This window comes from Ovis aries, chromosome 15, assembly GCF_016772045.2.
Source record: "Ovis aries strain OAR_USU_Benz2616 breed Rambouillet chromosome 15, ARS-UI_Ramb_v3.0, whole genome shotgun sequence".
Classification (NCBI taxonomy): Eukaryota; Metazoa; Chordata; class Mammalia; order Artiodactyla; family Bovidae; genus Ovis; species Ovis aries.
The window spans coordinates 62,552,064-62,565,936 of NC_056068.1; the positions used below are offsets into that span (position 1 = coordinate 62,552,064).

The 13,873-nt window shown below is 34.2% G+C and overlaps 1 protein-coding gene across 4 annotated transcripts in view; it reads right to left on the minus strand.

Annotated features, from left to right (window-relative positions):
- The window catches only part of CSTF3 (cleavage stimulation factor subunit 3), a 67,963-nt gene that overhangs the window by 18,841 nt on the left and 35,249 nt on the right, over positions 1-13,873 (minus strand). The gene's annotated exons all lie outside the window — the stretch shown is intronic.

Sequence of the window (13,873 nt, forward strand, 5' to 3'; positions counted from 1 at the left end):
AGGTGTCAGGTCAGAATGGCTATCTCAAAAAGTCTACAAATAATAAATGCTGGAGGGCATACGGAGAAAAGGGAAACCTCCTACACTGTTGGTGGGAATGTAAATTGGTGCAGCTACTATGCAGAACAGTATGGAGGTCCCTTAAAAAACTAAAAATAGAGCTACCATATGATCTAGCAATCATAATCTTGGGCATATATTTGGAAAAAATGAAACTCTAATTTGAAAAGATGCATACACACTGATGTTCACAGCAGCACTATTAACAACAGCCAAGATATGAAAGCAACCCAAGTGCCTATCAACAAATAACTGGCTTAAGATGATGTGGTGTGTGTGTGTACACACACACACATATATGTGTACACACACAATGGAATATTACTTAGGCATGAAATAGAATGCAATATGGCCATTTGCAGCAATGTGGATAGACCTAGAGAATATTATACTAAGTGAAGTAAGTCAGAAAAGGTGAATATTATGTCACTGATATGTAGCATCTAAAAAAATAATACAAATGAATCTATACACAAAACAGAAATAGACTCAGAGACATAGAAAATAAACTTATGATTACCAATGGGGAAAGGGAAGATAAGATGAATAAATTAGGAGTATGGGATCAACAAATGACTATACATAAAACAGATAAGCAACAGGGGTTTACTGTATAGCACAGGGAACGATACTCAACATCTTATAATCTAATACAGAAAATAATCTGAAATATATGCTTACACATACAACTGAATCACATTGCTATGTAGTTGAAACTAACACAAAACTGTAACTCAATTATACTTTAATTAAAAAAGAAGAATGAGTTGTTAGACTGATAAAGGGAAGATTTATTCCAGGTAGGAGTGACATGTGTGAAGACAAGGGTTAAATACTATTAGATTTCCCTTTGAATATTTTCATTAGATGATAGGTGGGGTTAGTGGTTCAATTGTGATATATCAGCAAATCTTTCTATCAGCCTGATACGTGAATAATTTGGTTAGTGAAATTGGCTTGTGGTCCTTTCCAATTAGTAGTATGTATAAAATTTCCCACAGCTTTCTAGCTTAAGGTACTACAGATCAGAACTCTGGTGATGGTCTTTTTCTTTTGCTGATTTCTTGCTCTCTTTCTCTCTGGATTTCACCCTTCATCTTCAGAGATCATAAATTGTAACAGGATTTGCTTAAACAGTCTTTGCACTTTGAGGCAGTCAGTCAGAGCTCTGGAGTCAGATCTCTTGGGTTCACTTTCTGACTGTAATAGTTAACCTTTTTCCCCTTGTCTGAATTAGGGGGGATAATAGCACCTATTTTGTAGGGCTGTTGTAAGGATTCAACAAGTTAATAAATGTAAAGCCTTTAAAACACTGCCTAGAAGAATGGGAACTTAGTAATTGGTATGACATTTTAATTATTTTTAAAAATATTTATTTGCATGTGCCAGGTCTGTTTAGTTGGGGCATGATAACTCTTAGTTTTGCATGTGGGATCTGGTTCCCTGATCAGAAATGGAACTCAGCCTCCACCCCCCACCCCCACCCTGCATTGGGAACACAGTATCTTAGCCACTGAAATACCAGGAAAGTCCCATTATTTATTATTATTACCACGAATTCTGCTTGGGACTCAACATGCCCCTTGAAGCTAGAATCATGCCTATTTCAGCTCAAGGATGTCTTTTTAAAATTACTGCCTCTCTTCAATCTATTCCTTTTTTTCCTTCTTGAACCCCTATTATACATATTAGTTCTCCTTCTGTCCTCAAAATCTGTTGTTTTTATCCTTTCTTTGCCTTTGGCTTTAGTTTTAAAAATATTTCTTCCACTAGATTCTCCAGGCCACAAATTTAAGTCTCTGTGTTATCATTTTCCTCCATTTGACCTATTGTTGTAGTTAGTTCAAAAATTAGCATTTTTAGTGCCAAAGATTTTTTGTTTTTTAAATACTGCACTTTCAATCTCACTGTGTTCCTGTTATTTTTTTCAAGTTATTGTCTCTCTCCTTCAAAAGCTTTTTGTTGGGGGCCTGTCCCAACAGTTTGTGTTCCTTTCTTGTTGCTGGATCCTTAGACATGCAGTTATTTTTTCCATCTATTCCCTGAGCTCAGAGTTGGCAGTCCCAGTGTAGTAGTTGACCCTCTCTACCACAACAGCTGTGTAGCAGGTGTAGACAGCAAGTTGGTTGATGGTAGTCTTTTGACAAAAAAACAGAGACGTCTTTACACAAGAGTAAGGAGGACTCAGCTTGCCAATTCAGCTCCTTTTTGGTTTCCTGGAGTCCAGGCTGATGTCAACATCTAGGGTGCCAAGTGTTTCTGAGTCAGTTTCTTATTCCTTGTCTTAGGCGCTCCACCAGCCCTGTCTTTCAAGACTTCTGTAGAAACTGAGATTTCCTTTCATCCAACTGCTTGCCTCAGTACAAATAAATAAGTTGAGAGTGGGAATGAAGTAAGATGAATTCAAGTCACCAGACTTCCAGATGTAGATGGCAGATTATATACAGTTCTTACAACTGGCCAGGAAAACCAAAACTACTCATTGGGAAAATTGGCAAAGAATCTGAATAGGCAATTCTCAGAAGAGAAAATGTAAATGGTTAAAATTAATATGGTACCACACACAAATTTCCAAAATAGGAAATACAAATTAAAATAGTAAAATATCACTTTATACCCATCAGAACAGTAAAAGCTTCAGAGGGTATTAACACTACCAAAGCAATGAGAATTAGTGACTTCATCCATTGCTGTAGGAAATATTGTTATGGCCTTTACAGAAAACCACTGGGAAAAGCTACTCAAATAAAAATTACACATTTTTTAACACAGCAATTTTACTTCTGGGACCTACCCCAAAGAAATAAAAACACCAGGACAAAAATGGGTTTATACAAAGTTATTTCCTGCAAACTTTGCAGCAGCAAAATCTTTAACAAAATAAATGTCCCCCAAAACAGAAGTGGTCTAAATTAATAATCATGGTGCATCCACATCACGGAACTTTCTATGTCCATATAAAACAAATTAGGGCTATAATAAGTAATTTGGGGGAATGTCCACAAGATTTTATTGAATGAAAAAAGGTTAAAATATGTATAATATAATCCATTCTAAAAAAAAAGCTAATATGATTATGGTAGATAGAGTTCTATGGGTGGAGGAATAGAGACAAGAAAAAAGAGACTGTATTTCATGTATATGATTTCATTTATGCATTTGAGTAAAAATTGTCTATATGTGTGTAAAAATGTAAACAAAAATTCTTAAATTTTTTCTTACATAAATTGATCTTGTATCTTTCATTCATCAATTATTTATTACTTCAATTAGTGTAAGTTCAAAATACATATGTACAAAAAGACCCTTCTGATTAATATAGGAAGACTCTATGGCCTTGAATACATTGCTACTGTCATTCACTTAATTCAATCAAATATTCTTTGACAGCCACTCTGTACATAGAGCCTACACTGGTAGCATTACCATTAGCAGGTATCTCATTTTTAAAACATCATTCAATCTTTAAAAATACCACTCTACTTTGGAGAAGCAGTGTGGTAAAGTGAAAAGAATTTGATCACCCTTTATCAACCACTGAATCTCTCCCATCATCAGAGTTTTCATTTTTAAACAAAAATAATAATACCTACTAAATGGTTTTCCAAGGACTGAAAAGAAAGCATCTAGACATTCCAGATACTCATATATCATACCAATTAACAAAATTACAAACCAAAAGAATATAAACTTCATTACATCTTCTTTGAACAGAGCTATGTAAACCAAATTACCAGAAAGAGCAATGTTGTTATTACAACTGGCCTCATTTGAGAAAAAGCAAAGGTTATGTGGATGATCATATTCAAATTCCATTATTGGTGAAACTAGCACAAGAACATGTGAACATCACTTTGGTCATTCTACTAGTCTATTTCTCTTTTTCGAAAGATTACTGTTTACTAGATTTACATGAAAACATCTTTAAGTTAAATATTTAAAAATATACTTAGCATAATTATGTACTTTTGTACAGCAATCTACCTGATAAACAAAGTTAGGTTTAAATTCTAAAAACTTTTGATAGTGCTTTGAGTTTTGTTTTGATATCAGAAATTCTCAGATCTTTCTGTCATTAACCAATAGAAAATGCCTCCATTTAGGACAGAAAAACAGAAGAGAGATTTTTCCGAAGAGGAAATGCAAATGGCCAACAGGTACATGAAAAGATGCTTAGCATCATCAGTTCAGTTCAGTCGCTCAGTCATGTCCGACTCTTTGCGACCCCATGAATTGCACCACTCCAGGCCTCCCTGTTCATCACCAACTCCCAGTTCACTCAGACTCACGTCCATCGAGTTAGTGATGCCACCAGCCATCTCATCCTCTGTCATCCCCTTCTCCTCCTGCCCCCAATCCCTCCCAGCATCAGTCTTTTTCAATGAGTCAACTCTTCACATGAGGTGGCCAAAGTACTGGAGTTTGAACTTTAGCATCATTCCTTCCAAAGAAATCCCAGGGCTGATCTTCAGAATGGACTGGTTGGATCTCCTTGCAGTCCAAGGGACTCTCAAGAATCTTCTCCAACACCACAGTTCAAAAGCATCAATCCTTCGGCTCTCAGCTTTCTTCACAGTCCAACTCTCATCCATACATGACTACTGGAAAAACCATAGCCTTGACTAGACGGACCTTAGTCGGCAAAGTAATGTTTCTGCTTTTGAATATGCTATCTAGGTTGGTCATAACTTTTCTTCCAAAGAGTAAGCGTCTTAATTTCATGGCTGCAATCACCATCCGCAGTGATTTTGGAGCCCAGAAAAATAAAGTCTGACACTGTTTCCCCATCTATTTCCCATGAAGTGATGGGACCAGATGCCATGATCTTTGCTTTCTGAATGTTGAGCTTTTAAGCCAACTTTTTCACTCTCCACTTTCACTTGCATCAAGAGGCTTTTTAGTTCCTCTTCACTTTCTGCCATAAGGGCGGTGTCATCTGCATATCTGACATTATTGATATTTCTCCCGGCAATCTTGATTCCAGCTTGTGTTTCTTCCAGCCCAGCGTTTCTCATGATGTACTCTGCACAGACGTTAAATAAGCAGGGTAACAATATACAGCCTTGACATACTCCTTTTCCTATTTGAAACCAGTCTGTTGTTCCATGTCCAGTTCTAACTGTTGCTTCCTGACCGGCATACAGATTTCTCAAGAGGCAGGTCAGGTGGTCTGGTATTCCCACCTCTTGAAGAATTTTCCACAGTAGATTGTGATCCACAGTCAAAGGCTTTGGCATAGTCAATAAAGCAGAAATAGATGTTTTTCTGGAACTCTCTTGCTTTTTCCATGATCCAGCGGATGTTGGCAATGTTAGCATCATCAGGGAAATGCAAATCAAAACTGTGTAGTTTTCACCTCATACCTGTCAAAATGGATATCACCATAAAGAACACAAATAACACATGTTGGCTGGCGAGGATGTGGAGGAAGGGGAAACCTCATAAACTGATTGTGGAAATATAAATTGGTACAACCACTGTGGAAAACAGTATGGAGGTTTCTCAAAACCAAAATAGGAATTCTACTCCTGGGTATATATCCCAAACTACTAAAATCATTAATTCAAAAAGACACATGCACCTCAATGTTCAGAGTAGCATTATTCACAATTCCTAAGATATGGACGCAAACCAAGTATCCATCAACAGAATGGATAAGGAAGATGTGGTATTAATAAATACACACAATGGAATACTAGTCAGTCATGAAAAAGAATGAAATTTTGTTATTTACAGCAACATGGATGAACCTGAAGGGTATTATACTAACTGTATTAAGACAGAGAAAGATAAATACTGTACATCACTCACATGTGGAACCTAAAAAATACAATAAGCCAGTGAGTATAACAAAAAAGAAGCAGACTCACAACTACAGAGAACAAATTAGTGGTTACCAACTAAGGAGAAGGAACAGGGAAGGAGCAATATAGGACTAGGGGATTCAGAGGTAAGAACTATTAGGTACAAAATAAGCTACAAGGACATATGTACAACATGGGGAAATACAGGCAATATTTTATAACAATTATTAATGGAGTATATTAATAAAAATTGTGAATCACTATACTGTACACCTGTAACTTATATAACATCGTACAGCGGCTATACTTCAATAAAAATAAAAGCCTCCATTTAAAGCCCTTTATATATATGCACACAATTTTGCCAAGTTTCCTTGAACTTGCTCACATCTTATTTATTATATTAAAAGTAATGCTACATAAGTTTAAATAATAGGGGTTCTTAAAAAATTATCTTTAGGGAATTCCTTGGTTGTCCAGTGGAGGGTGCACAGGTTCCAACCCTGGTCAGGAAAACTAAGATTCTGCATGCTGCATGGTGCAACCATAAACAAAAAATTATGTTTAGTCTTCGGTTCTCTAACTTGCAAATGGTCATTGGAGGTTTCTGTTTTTCAAACAGGAATCCTAATTTATTCTAATGCAAAAAAATATTTGAAGTAGTTGGAGATATACCAAAAAATGAACAATTTATCTGTTCATGTGATGGAATGATTGTTTTTTTCAAAGCTTCTAATAACATGGGCATTTTATTTTTGTAATTAAAAAAAATTATTCCAAGAAAAAAATTAGCATAATGAAATACTTATATTTTTATATCACTACTATTTATAATCAAATGTCATACAACTGCAATATTACATTTTGGTGAATCATTTGAAATATCAAAATATGAAAAGTTAAGGTGGAAGGAAAGAACTAAATTTAAAAAATTGTCAACTGGCAATTCCTTGGAAGTTCAGTGGTTAGGACTCTGCATCTACTGTTGAAGACTTGGGTTTGATTCCTGGCAAGGCCAAAAAAAATTATTTCCTCAAAAATTTTTTTTTCTTACAATATAGCTTGGGGAAAAAAATCCAACCAAATTCTGTAACATCAGAACTTTTTACTGTTATTTTTTAAGCTGTCAATTATAATAATAACTAACTATATAAATTATTTTAAATGTTTCAAAAACACATCTGACCAGTAAAAGTTAACTGGCAAGACGACTCTAGAGAGGAAAGTAAGCAAAACAATCTAAAGAAAAAAGTAAGTCTCTATATATTGTGTTGAGGTTTTCATATAATAACTATTTGTTTTTTAAGACTCTACTGGTCCACACAGCAGAGGTGGAGTCTGGCCCCATCTCAAGTAAGATCATATGGCAGTTGCTTAAATAAATGTGATGAATAACCAAATTAATTGTAAACCCACACTCTTAATTTGTTCTCTATATCTTTTCTACTCTAGAGCACAGCACATGCACTTTTGTGGAATTTAAGCAACCAATTTGAGTTGCAGAAGCTGCCTCATTCTGTTTGTCTTAATTTTCTAAAAAGTTCAGCCCCAATCCTGAAACCTGAAAGAAATGGAATCCTAAATATAAACCCTGTCCTTCATTAATTTACTCTTTTTTACCACACTTCTGCTGTTTTCAATCCCTTGTACCCTGGAAATTATGTCTTAGATGGTTACAAAATGTAACCAGATTTCAAGAATTTGGGAAACACTGAAGAATGTCACTCTAAGATTAAACAACAGATTTTAAAGTTGCCAGAGTAGCTGCAGAACATTCTCCTTCCCACCACCCAGTCCCAACCTTAAGCTATATACATCAGGAAAGGAGTATCTGCCAGCAAATCCATTTTTATATAAGAAATTGTATGTCCATGTGACAGGCTCTTTTCTAGCTCTAGGGAGAACAGTGGTGGGCTAAACTAAGTTTTATAGCTCATAGAGTTGTTTTAGTAAGGGAGTCAAAAATAGTTCAAAATGTTTGCTTTGCTTATCTGTGCTTCCTAATTTTTCCTACAATATATTTTACCATTTCTATAACCTTCCTATTAAACGTAGCTCTAAATGTATGCCTATATACACATATACATAGATTTACTTTTAAGATTGTTGAAAACCTTGTTGTTGTCCCATAAATTCTCAGTTCCTCCAGGCCCTTAAAATGTGCACATAAGTAACATTTGTTAAATACAAGTGTAAAGTATAAACCACTTACAGTCTCAGTATGATTGACATTAAAAATGTGCTAAGCAAAAATATTATCTTCAGTTCTGGATTAAATTTATATCCATTTTGATTCTTTGTGCTAACCAAATTAGGTATTAATCTACTTTTCTGAAACAATAAAAAGTATCTGTAACATGTTTAGGATTTACCAAGTAGATATGGGGATATGGACCTGAACTCAAAAAGTTTATAATCTAGTTATAATCAAAGTATTATTGGAAAGATAGGACTAAGTTTAAATTATTTTCTATTGGTGTCATGTCTTATAAACCCAGAGGAATAGGAGTTCCATGCAAATTACAGTTACCAAGGAAAGTTTTACTGTGCAGATAGAATCGTGGCCATTGATGAGAAACAAATTTCTGAAAGTTAATGAAATAACATGAGTTTCTCAAAGTTTTCTGTGGAATAGTGAAAACATTCAGACAAGAAAGAATAGATGGTACGAAAACAGGTTGGCTAACTGTGGTGGAGGTCCATTATAGAGGGCCTGAAACACCAAGGAGAATTTAAACTTGATACTAAATTACTGATACTTTCATCAGTTGGATGGTTGGGTGATACTTTAATCACCCAATGATACAAGTACACAAACTATGGCTCATGGTGGAGGTGGGAGTGACGGGTAAAGGTAGGAAGCTTTTGGTGCCATGGAGTAAGGCAAGCTGGCACCTGCTGAGAGAACAGGGAGAGAAAAACAGTAATATATATGGTGGGATATGCCACAGGTCAAAAGGAACTCTAGGTAAAGAAAAGATCAGTGAACCTGACAAAAGGGAAATTATTGCAGATTTAAATTTAAGAGCCAAAACAATTCAACTTCTTAGAAGCTGAAATCAATGACAAAATACTCATTTATTAAATACTCAATGTATGCAAACACTACTCTAAGAGTTTGTATTATTAACTCATTCCATCCCTAGAACAACACTCAAGTACTATCATTATTTACTGTATGAAAGATGACAAAACTGAGAAAGGTTTAGTAAGCTGCCCAATATTGCACAACTGAGCTCTTTACACACTACATTGCTCTTTATCTAGATATATGTATGAGGATGTTCATTCAAAGAGTGCTTATGGGGACTTCCCTAGTGTCCAGTGGCTAAGACTCAGTGCTCCCAATGGAGGGGGCTCAGGTTCAACCAGTCAGGGAACTAGATCTTACAGGCCACAACTAAAGATCCTGCATGCCACAATGAGGACTGAAGACCCATGTGCTGCAAGTAAGACCCAACACAGCCAAATAAATAAATATTAAAAAAAAAAAAGAGTGCTCATGGTGGAGAAAAATCTGGAAGCTTCAATGATCAAAGGCAGACTAAATTCTGCTGTCTAAAAATGGAATGGATTGTTTATATATACATAAAACCTTAAAAGCAATGATGTGTATTTATAATACCTAATGGAAATATGTCCATGATATATTATTTTTAAAAAGCAGAATTTTAAAAACAGGCACACATTTGGTATGTTTATCCAACCTACTTATTCTCCCCATCCCACTTCCTGTGTCTCTATCCAGAGTGCAAGACGGATGAGTAGGAGAAATGCACACAAAATTGTTGGCCAAAACTGTTACTACTGGGAGAAGAGAGATCATTTTTCTTAGTTATTTCTGTGACAGATTTTATTTCCATAACACAATTTCACAGCAATAGAGGTAGGCGTTTTTTAAAAGAAAAGAAAGAAAACCATAGCTGATTGGGGTAGTAAATCTCTGAGTATTTCCTTTGTGTTTTCCTTTGGTTATAAATATCTCTATTTACAAGTCATTTTTAAATGCTCTCAAATTCTCATCCATGCTTACAAAGCTAAAAAAATTATTAATTGCCAGGAAATCAGGCAAAATTAATTTCAACCTATAAAATAGTCAAAGGTAAAACTTTGACCTAAAGTTGATTTTGCCCCAATTTATAGAGCATCTGTCTATAATTCTCACTTGACATTTATAGACTCATCCTTTAAGTGAAATGTCTGAACTCTTTGCTTCCAGTAAACACTTTGTAAACACCATGGCAAGTCATTACTTTTCAAAAATAACCTGCAAATTCTGAGTAAGGAAAACGGAGCAGGATATTTCACTTTCGGAGAAAAGTGAGTCATTTGTCTGAAGTATCAAAGCATCACCTAATCTTCATGGCTCCACTGTTTTTGCTACTCTAACCCCACTACACCACCTATCCCACAGCCCCTCATCACTGATATAAGACATAGATTTTCTTTCTAAATGGTAAAATTGAGAATAGGAAATACGTACAATTATTTGAGATCTTTGAGCTACCAGAAATGTCAGAAAACCAACTTTATAAGCCACTAATCTCAAAAATGGAATAAATTCTGTACTGTACAACCAGGGAGGTCCTCAAGCAGGTATGCTGATTCACTTCCCTCAAAAGCCTGCTATCAGTTTATTTCTTTCACATCCATTTTAGTCTTCTCTAGCCTGTTACCTTAATTTTCAGCTTTTATGAATTGTTTTCTTAACAAAATAAAAATCCTTCCAGGCAATGTAAAATATTATTCAATAATATAATTTCTCTAAAATTTCTACATGAACTTTATACACTGCCTTAGAAAATATCTCACTTCACTCTCACTTGGCTGAGTTACTCTCCCATTAGTACAGTCACACAACTTTTTAACATGTGAAAATTTTTTAGAGTAGAAAACAATTTACTCTTTACAATTCATCTTTCACCAATACTTCTCACTGCATATAAATTGAGAACTGTTATTTTTTTAAAAGTTAATTATCATTGGACAAAAGCCTTATGTTAGTCACTCCTCTGATCATTCTAGTCTTATAAGTCACAATACTCATTTTCTCATTTTGATAGATTCCTATCAGAATATCAACTCCTTGCATAATTTTCAGTGCATCAGATGTCTCTCTATGCATTTCTTTGTTACAAACTCTATACATACTTTTATACTGCTGAGCCAATGTACACTAGAAACCTATAATCATGGGTAATACTTCATCTAGCTTTTCTTAAACTCACTTTTCAAAAATAGGATTGAGCTTCTACAACAAAGTGGATATAAATCCAGTACATGACAATTCTCTACTTTTTGAGCAACTTGCCTACTATTCCAGTATTCCCCTATTTACAGTGCATTCATTCCTCAGACTGAAACATTATGTTGCCTTTTTTTTTTTGCGATGCTATTATTCAAATACACTTTAGATCGGAGGTTACAATTACAGTCTGTAACTCTCCTTCTGATCCCTTTTTATCATTTTGTCCAAGAAATTAAAATCTACACTTGTACGTATGATCCAATTTCAGTTTTCTCAATCTTCTATGCATAGTTTATTTCTACCCTGTTAATGAAATAAGCTAATTTCATGGTCCTTTTAAAAAATACTTATTAAATAATCTCCTAATCATCTTTTTCACCATAAGTGTACACTGATTTAACCCTTTATCTATTTTTGCACAAACTATAGTCATTTTTACTAAAATTCTGAAGTAGTTTTAAACATGACCTGGCTAAACTTTTGAAAGATCATGTAAGAAATCTTTGATAGTGAAATATCAATTTTAAGAGGTAAGTCTAAAGATATTACAAATGTGTAAAGATATTTAAGAAGCTGTATTTATTTTAGTTCCTCATAAAGGGAACAATATGGAAGCACAACAATAAAAGACTGGGTAAAAGATAGTGGGAATATGGATATTTCTTCCCTTTACGCTTACATTTTTCTAATGTTCCTTCAATAAACATATTATCCTTTTAAATAATCAATGTTTTATTTTCCTTTTTAAACAACCATAAGTTCTGCTTTCCTTCTTTCACCTCTCTTAACTCCATTCATTTGATACTATTTCATTATGCTTGCCTTTTAAAACAGAAATATTTAATTTCAAAAATTTTATTCATTACATATTCAGCTTCAGTGGTAATAGTTTATAAAAGCCTACTGTAATAACTGCATTTTTTCAATACTCCATTTAGGTATAATTCCACTGACTCATTTGAAAACAAGTCAACATCATTTAAAAAAAATCCCACCAACACACTGACTTTTATCAGTTTATTTCACAGCATCTAAAATAGTGCCTAACATATAGCAGACATTCAATAAATAGTTCCTAAATTAATGTGGATAAAAATCTAGCACTGATAGCATATTCACTTACAGTTAACTCGTGGAATTAACATTACACTATCTTAAATATCAATGCAAATGTAAAACTGTAAGACATATAACTTTTATGGATAGCTCATTATAAGTTCTTTAACTCTTATCAAAACATTAACTAAAAAACCTTTCACTAAAAAGGTTTAAAAAGAATGCTAATAATTATACTGTCAGACAATTCAGAATGAAGTAACAATTGGATAGGATTGACTAAAACTCTAATATGAATTTTGAAAACAGACTTTCACATGGTTTAGATAATCCCATTCAAACACTCAAATCAACTTTATTTTCCATTCATTCTTCTGAATGAAAACATGGTTTTTATTTCCCAAATAATACTGCTTTAAATAGCTACTTAAAAGTTGGAATTTTGGAAGTGGAGGTTTAAACAGGTAGGCACAGCTAACAAATTATCTTCATGAAAAGCAAAGAAAAAACTCAGGTAAAAAAAAAAATTACACTCATCAGTAAGACTGAGACATGAATCTTCTTCCTGTATGACAAACATGCTCCAAAACTAAACTTTGGCTCTGTTTCAGTGGGTTAAGTCCTATTTTGAAATGTTAAATACTACTTCCAGAATGTTTATTAATCAAATAGGTATTTAAGTTTTAAAACTTCTTTTTTCCGTACTTTGTAAGTTCCTAAGTACTGTTATTTAACGACTTATCAAGAAAGCATCCACTATTTTCTCTGGAATTTGTTACAGTTTGAACAAATTCCAGAGAAAATAGTTTATTTCACATTTTCTCTCTTCCATATACGTTGGTGATGACACTTTCCAAAGTGATACCACATAAAGAATTAAGTTCAAATTCTATATGGAATACTGTCATTAAGGTTTTAGTACACAAGACTGCAATAAAGAGTACACTGGAATTCCCTCCTTGTGCTGTGACAGAAATGCAAAGAAAGTTGAAGGGGAAAAGAACCTCAAGAGCAAGACAAGTGAGATGTTGATGTCACTTTAGTTTGTAAATGAAGTCTCAAGGAACGCTGCTATAATCTAATACATGGCCATTCTTGCTAATGGATCCTAATATTCAGATCTAATTTCGTCCAGGCTTTCTTTATGTGACTGGTTAGTGGGGATGTCAGATTATTTAAAGCCGTGACATGTAAAAAATAGGTAATTTAAAAATTTTCTAATGCTATTTCTCAAAGTTGAGTTCTGGGCAGTCCTTTCTCAATCACTACCTAAACCGAAGGGAAGACAGTAAGGACAGGGACAAACTATTGCTCTCTCCTCCTCCTCCTCCTCACATTCCCTCAGTATCCCACAGTACGCACCCAATAAACCAAAGGTTGGATTTTCAGACCGTTATAGTTAAGATACACTGCTGGATAGGCAGGCATACATGTTGGAAAATCAGATTTTTATGAAGTATTTAGCTGACCACTGAGAAAACAAGTTTAAAAATATTTACTGTTTAAAAAAAATTAGTAAAAATAAAATCCTTACCCATAAAACTCACTTCAAAGGGAGCTCTAGGATACTAGAAAGATGGCTCTTGATTTTGATGCCTGACATTATCGAATAGCACAAGAAAATCTGTACTGTGAATCAAGACTTTTCTCCAAAAATACTTTATAAGCAAATCAATTTAAAGGAAAAAATATATAACTAGCAACA